The sequence below is a fragment of the Hermetia illucens genome, chromosome 1 (assembly GCF_905115235.1).
Source record: "Hermetia illucens chromosome 1, iHerIll2.2.curated.20191125, whole genome shotgun sequence".
Lineage (NCBI taxonomy): Eukaryota > Metazoa > Arthropoda > Insecta > Diptera > Stratiomyidae > Hermetia > Hermetia illucens.
In genome coordinates this window covers 11,873,097-11,880,982 of record NC_051849.1, presented here as the reverse complement: position 1 = coordinate 11,880,982, position 7,886 = coordinate 11,873,097, and positions in this window count along the sequence as shown.

Sequence of the window (7,886 nt, the reverse complement as noted above, 5' to 3'; positions counted from 1 at the left end):
GCGAGTTAGTGTTTATGATTGTCAACAAATCTGGCTGCGTATCTAGTTGCGAACATCTACTATGCACTCATATTTACAGTACAAATAATATATTGTATTTGAAGATATATTGATTAAGTGGGTAACGCTTGATATTGGTATCTGTAAAAATTCGGTGCGGAACTAGTTCAGTTCGAGGTCAAGGGGAGTAGAAATTTATAATGGGATGATGTTGACTTTGCCTGAGCAAAATATTTGGAAAAAACACACAATTTCTCATGGTTATCCGTAATTATATTTTTTTCTGCAATATTCAACTTTCAGAAAACCTTCATGTTCTATTCAGTTGCTCATCATAATAAAATGATACTAAATATTTATTTGCACACATCCTTAAGAATAACCATCAAGGTGAATGCATTTACGCGCACAGTGTTGGACTCCCGATCCGGTACGTCGTCGGACTACCAACTAAACACCTCCCCATCGTCAGAGAGCTAGCCTGGAACCGTTTGTCACATTATTTCGGGCTAGTCCGCGAACTTTCCCGCCTTGCGGAGCCTTCAAATCAGGGAATTCGTTTCACCAACGGGAGGGGAGAGGAGAAAGGGAACTGTCAGTCCAAGGGACTCCCTGCCATCCAGCTCCTTCACCGATCGAGCTCTAACCTCTTAGCAACGAGGAGAACCTGAACATAATGTACAACATAGCTTCACCTGCCAGCACTCCTCAGCATCTCTTCGACAATGTTGTCTGGAGAGGGATCCCCTGTGTTTAAATAGAGCTTCTCACGAATCCCATCCCACCTTCCACAAAAAAAAGTGTGATGGGCGTCGTCCACAACTCCATTGCAAATTACACAATCCGAAGATCGCGCCTTTCCAATCTTGTGCAGATAAGACTGAAAACCTCCATGCCCACTTAAGAATTGAGTAAGGAAATAGTCAGTTTCGCCATGCTTCCGATTCAGCCATGCACCTAAGTTGCCGATGAGCCGCACAGTCCATCTGCCTCTAGTTTCATTTTGCCAAGAGAACTGCTACTCGTCTGGGGTGCGTTGCCGTTCTTCACGAGCAAAAACCTCCCTTGGCTCATCTCCCTTGCGCTAGCTTAACGCTCCTTAGCAAAAAGGGCAACATGCATCACCCCCGCGATCAACATCACGGCCGGTTCAAAGACAGTGCGTACGCAAATGCCACCCGCAAAGCTTCCGTCTCTGTACTTGTGCAAGACGTTTACGGTATACTTCCTTGCCAAGAGCGTCAGCCCATACCTCTGCGTCGTAGAGCAGGACAGACTGTGTTGAATTCATCAGGAAACGTCACCTGCTAGACGTAGCACCCTCAATGTTTCCCATTAGCCTGCTTAACGCCGAAACTCCAATTGCATCTTTATCCGCTGCTGCTTTGATTTGCTCAAAAAAGCTCATCATTAAGTCATGAGCTAGCCCGAGGTACTTTACCACTGGGTTTGACTCGATTATCGACTCGCCCAACGATATGGGACGCAGGGGCGAAATTCTATTTTTAGTCAGGATGACTACTTCGGTTTTTTTGCAGTGCAAGGTTGCAACCATTAGTAGGTATCCATCCGCTTACCCGTCGTATCAATATCCCGAGTCTGCTTTGCGCCTGTTCGACAGTGCGTCCAGCAACACGCGCCGCGACATCATTTGCATAGTCCACCAGGCGCGACTCTTCTGGCATGTCGAATTTAAGTAGACTATCATAGGTAGCGTTCCAGAGGTCCGGCCTAGGATGGATCCCCGTGCTACCCCCGACGTGACCAGCATCCTTCTCTGACCCTCTAATGTTTCATAGAGCAAGGAGCGATTCTTGAGATCTTCAGATCGCAGCGAGTTGTTAGCCTCGGGAGTTCGTAGAGGTGATACCAATCCGGGCATTGGTTAGTTCCAGACATTCGCGTGAGATGACCATTTCTGCCTCGTGAGGCAGTCAAGATCTCGGATTTCCAGAGAACACGTAGGTTTGAGGCAAGAAACTAAAGCTTTTTCTCCCAGAAGCTCCTTGCTCACAGAACGTAACTTTATTTATTGTCTTTGGGCCTAGTTCAATTAGGACTCCACCACCCTCCGTTTTACGAATGGAAGACACTTCTGATCCGTTATCTTCGGGTTTAATCTTGTAACGGATTTCACTGAGGACTTTAGCAAAAGTATTGCCTTCCGTCGACTTAATAAGCAGAGCTGGCGGTCTAGTCCTTCTTCATGCCCTCACCTTTTCTTTTGGTGCTCCGTCCTTCACGTCCGCCTTAATTTTAGGCAGAGGTTTTTCTGATGGCGCGACGTGTTAGCGTCTCTTGCTCCTCTTCACCTTCTTCTTTTAAGCCCTGTAGAGTACCTGAGTAAGTCTCTTCCGGATCTCCCTTTCTCCTTTCGTTTTTTCATCAGTTCGCTCTGCAATGGACTGTCTGCGATCCGTTTGGCACTCGTAGCATTCTCGTCGGGAGGTTCGGTTGTTTCTGCTTCCTGCGGATTTTCTCATACTCTCCATCATCATCAACGGCGCAACAACCGGTATCCGGTCTAGGCCTGTCTTAATAAGGAACTCCAGACATCCCCGTTTTGCGCCGAGGTCCACCTTAGGCAGGGTCTGTCTCGTCTTCTTTTTGTACCATAGATATTGCCCTTATAGACTTTCCGGACTAGATCATCCTCATCCATACGGATTAAGTGACCCGCCCACCGTAACCTATTGAGCCGGATTTTATCCGCAACCGGACGGTCATGGTATCGCTCATCGATTTCGTCATTGTGTAGGCTACCGAATCGTTCATCCTCATGTAGGGGGCCAAAAATTCTTCGGAGGATTCTTCTCTCGAACGCGGCCAAGAGTTCGAAGTTTTTTCTTGCTAAGAACCCAAGTTTCCGAGGGATACATTAGGACTGGCAAGATCATAGCCTTGTACAGTAAGAGCTTTGACCCTATGGTGAGACGTTTCGAGCGGAACAGTCTTTGTAAGCTGAAATAGGCTCTGTTGGCTGACAACAACCGTGCGCGGATGTCATCATCGTAGCTTTTATCGGTTGTCATTTTCGACCCTAGATAAGAGAAATTATCAACGGTCTGAAAGCTGTAACCTCCTATCTTTATTCTTACCGTTTGGCCAGTGCGGTTTGATCTTGTTGGTTGGTTGGTTTTTGGTGCTGACGTCGCCACCATGTACTTTTTCTTGCTTTCATTGACCGGCGGCCCAAGATCTCGCGCCAATAAACGCCTGCTCGATTTGGATGAAGACAGTTTGTACGTCTCGAGTGGTTCTTCCTATGATGTCAATATCGTCAGTATAGGTCAGTAGTTGGGGGGACTTAAAGAAGGTCGTACCTCTTGCATTTACCTCAGCATCATGGATCACTTTCTCCAGGGACAGTTTGAAGAGGAACCATTATAGGCATCCCCTTGTCGTAGACCGTTGTTGATGTCGAATGGTCTCGAGAGTGATCCTGCCGCTTTTATCTGACCTCGCACATTTGTCAGGGTCAGCCTAGTCAGTCTTATCAATTTCGTCGGGATACCGAATTCTCTCATGGCGTGTACAGTTTTACGCCGTCTATGCTATCATAGGTGGCCTTAAAATCGATGAAAAGATAGTGCAACTGATGTCCATATTCCTACAGTTTTCCCATCGGTTGCCACCCAGAGAAAATTTGATCTGTTGCTGATTTGCCTGGAGTGAAGTCTCTTGGATATTGGCCAATAATGTTCCGTGCGTGTGGGGCTATCCGACCTAGGAAGATAGCGGAGAATATCTTATAGATGGCGGGATGTGCGGGCATGGGCATGTCTATCTACAGGCCGGGTAGGTGGGAAGTAAACGCCTACCCGTGGATAAAAATTGGCTATGGGGAAGGACACCCAGAAATCAAACCAAATATGAGGGACGAAAAAGGCAGTTTTTGTTGTAACAAAAACTGCAGGGCTTCGGAAACTCAGCAACTTCGTTTTTTGGGAGTGGGCAAGCGGCTCACGGCCGTTGATATCCAGCGGCCACAGTGCCTCAGTAGTGGGAAACTTGGCAACTTTGGCATCAAATGCTACAAAAGATCTTAGTGGATTGGAAATGCGATCTAGACCGGATCCTTTTCGAAAAAGCTCGAAACTTGGGAGGTCACCACGATTTTAACCCCAGTTTGGCAGTCGAGATTCGTCGAGGGACTCAGAAAGGAACTTGAATAGTTACCGGACTGACATAACTACCAATGTTGTAAAATGCGATTGTGGAAGGCAGTTAACTGCAACAGCGTTTGTTTCATTGAGGGGAACGCATAAATGAACTCTGTGAATTCATTAAAGAGAGGCAGAATATACATCAAAATAGCAGAGCTCTGATACGAGGTATTAAGTTGTCCTATATTAGGTCCGTGGAGGAGAAAAACGCCCAAGCGTCATGTGGGGAAACCACACGGGAGATGCAGGTGATGCCACCTCAACGTAAGATAGGTGAGAACGCGGGCAAACGGAGTAGGGATGGATTAAGTGAATCCCTTGGTATCCAACAGGCGGCCAAGAAGAACAAAGCCGCATCGCCAAAGAAAGCTGCGCCGGCGAAAGTTCCGGGTATTTCTTCGATTACGGGTCCAAGGCACACAGTGGCACAAGGAGAAAAGGAAGATTTGTCCTGAAGTAATCGTTATTTCCAAGCAAGGAGATATGTCCAACGCCGTCATCCTTCGGAAAGTCAAAGCCGATCCGGAACTGATTGAACTGGGTTGTGGTGTGAGCCGCATCAGGCGCACGCAAAAGGGGGATCTGTCGCTGGAACTGAACAAATCTAGCGAGAAGATGATGGATCGCTTTCGCGGCCAGGTGGACAAGGTGGTAGGTGAGCAAGCAGACATGAAAGCTCGGAAGCAACAAACAGTGATCGAGTGCAAAGGCCTAGATGAGGTCACATCACCATAGGATATCTGTGCTACGCTAAGGGAACGATTCAACCTTAGCGACCTAGAAGACAGTTCCATTAAAAGGATGAAGAAGACATATGGAGGTTCGCAGACCGCTATTATTAGTTTGCCGGTGGAATCAAAGATCAAGCTGATTACCGCGAGTGAGGTAAGAATAGGTTGAGTCGTGTGTCGAGTTAGTGAGCAAATGTCTCTGAAGAGATGCTTCAGATGCCTCGATTTCGGTTACTTTGCAGCAGCATGTACTATTGCGAGGCAGCTCAAGACTTGCTCTCGCAAACCATTTGAGAGTCGAATGTGGACGTGGCGGTAATATGTCAACCGAACCGAAATGACGTTAGTGCTACGTGGGTGAAAGACACATCGAGAAACCCAGCGATATGGACATATGGACGGCACGCCATTCAAGAAACAATGGCATTCCCGGGAACTGCCGTTGTAAGGGCGAAAGTCAACGGCGTCCATATCTACAGCTGCTATGCTTCTCCTAGTGCAACATTAGCGCAATATGAGGAGATGTTAGACGACGTGGTGTTGGACGCTGGAGACCATAGCCCCAAAATCATTGCCCGCGATTTCAACGCGTGGGGTTTAGACTGGGGAAGTCGAGTGATGAACACCGGGGGTCAAATCTTGCTTAAAACCTACGCGGAGCTGGACATCGTACTCCCGAACGTTGATTGCGTGCCCACCTTTCGAGGCAGAGGACTAGGCTCAGTGGTCGATCCAAACTACTTCAGTACCTCGTAGACGAGGGGGATAGTCTGGCGGGTGAATGAGCACTACACCCACAGTGACCATCAGGCTATGTTTCTCGACATCAAGAACGGCGGAGGTGACAGTCGAGTGAGCATCAAAAGTGGAAAAACCAGGATAGCTGGGTGGTCCACTGGAGCTTTCGAGGAAGAGACAGTCCTGGCGACTTTAGGACGAAGTTACGATCTGAAGGGAATGGAGCAGGAAAAAGTGGGCCAGTTATGTCAACGGATAACTGAGGCCTGCGACTTTACAATGTGGCGACGCAAATTCTATCACAGTAGGAACCAAGAAATCGCCCTGTTGCATCATGTCTACGAGCGGGGAGACTTTGCGAAAGGACCAGAGGGAAGCCAGAACATTAGCAGTCAGAGAAAGAATACCGCGATCTTCGAAGTAGCCTTAAGAAGGCTATACAGGAAAGTAAGAGCAATTGCTTCAAGCAGTTGTGTCTTGAAACCGTGGGGCGCTGCTTACAAGGTTGTAATGAACAAGATTTCCGGACAAAAATCACCCCTAGTGACTTGTTCAAAATAACCGCAATCTTTTTCCCACAACAAGAAGGAAGCGAACCTCATTCAATGGTTCAACAGGGCGTGTTCAAAATCCCCTGGGTGACCAAGGAGGAACTACGGGAGATCTGTGGACGAATTGGAGACAATAAGGCTCCGGGATTGGAATTATAGACACTCCACCGGGGTACCAGTAGTCTGTCTGAGACAGGGATCCGGCATCCGGGATACAAAAAACCAAAAAAAAAAACGGCTTATCTTCCGCATACTTGTTTCACTTCAATTTATTCGATTATCCTTTGTTTTGAACGATTGTGATTTGAGTAAGTATAGTGTATGACTCTTGCCGAAACCATGGTTTTTTTTACTATTTCATGGGAATTTAAACCTTTCTCCATAATTTAATAGCGTGGTTAGCCATTGGAACATGGAGTAATTGCATCGCTTAAATTTTGGCGTGCCGTTGCCATTGATTGCCCTTGAGGCGATTATTCCACCTTTGAATAAGTTATACAAGATCATGTTGGATGTCTCACCTGAGAGAGTCCATGACAAGAAAGAGACTAATAGCAGGCGGGCACTTCCTTGAAGAATACCGACAGAGATACAAAGCGTTTTGATAGCGTGTGTTGGATCAGTAGTTCGGGAAGTTTTGAAAAACCTGGTGTGGTTCGCGGTAATTTCGGCGATATCTTCATGTCAACAATGCGCTCAAAAAATTTCACGGTATGGAAAACCAGGAACCAGGGAAATTTTGCTGTCCCCGTGAAACCCCCACAATCGTTATAACCGAGCTAAACACACATGGGTCAGAAATTCTCCTGAAGCATGTGAATTCAGGAACTATCCCGATTCCTATGCTACTAGTGTACCCCTGGTAAAACTTCGTAACCTGAAACCACTTCACATGAGTCCCGGTGCAGGCTCGGGTCTGATCGCCCTGGAGCATTTGCCTACTGCATCACGGCCATCAGACCAAAGCGAGTATAGCGCCCCGGTTGCTATGGTACCAGTATATCCCAGGTAAGTTTTCGTGACTATTGCCACTTCAGATGAGTCCTCATGCAGACTCGGGTCTGATCGCCCTAATTATGCGTTTGGAGCATTCGTCTATTGCACCACAGCCGGCAAGCCAATGTGATGCAGCGTCTCCCGGTGCCACCACTATGAGGGGTCTCCTCAGCCACTCGGTTTTGGTCCGGCCGACAGGATTGCCTCCCCGTCTTCCTCCCCGCCACCACTGAGCAAATGTTGGCAGTGTTTGGGGAAGTAGTGCATGATCAAAAGCTTGCTTCGAAATCTATTCGAATTATTCCCGCCGGTAACCAACCTACTTTTTCGACATTAATATAACAGAGGTGGTGCCCACTTCTGATTAGTTGATAGAGACTTCTCTCATCGTTCCAAATGGCTCATTTGACCATCGTTTTTTCGATGAGGGGAGGAGAGGTAAAAAACGTATTGAGCATGCATCTACCGTCCATCCACTCAAATTCAACTCAACATCAATGATATATGCAAAAAATTAGATTTTTATCGAAGCTTGCAGAAAACGTGCTTTAAAAATTGTGGGCAATTCAAAACATTTGGATGCAATAAAGCCGGGAGTGGATACATTAACCATACCTATGTGCAATTCCTACCAATTCTCAGAAATACAACTACAACGCCTTCCATGATTGTCCGAGAAGCTTGAAATCCTCCTCCACACAATT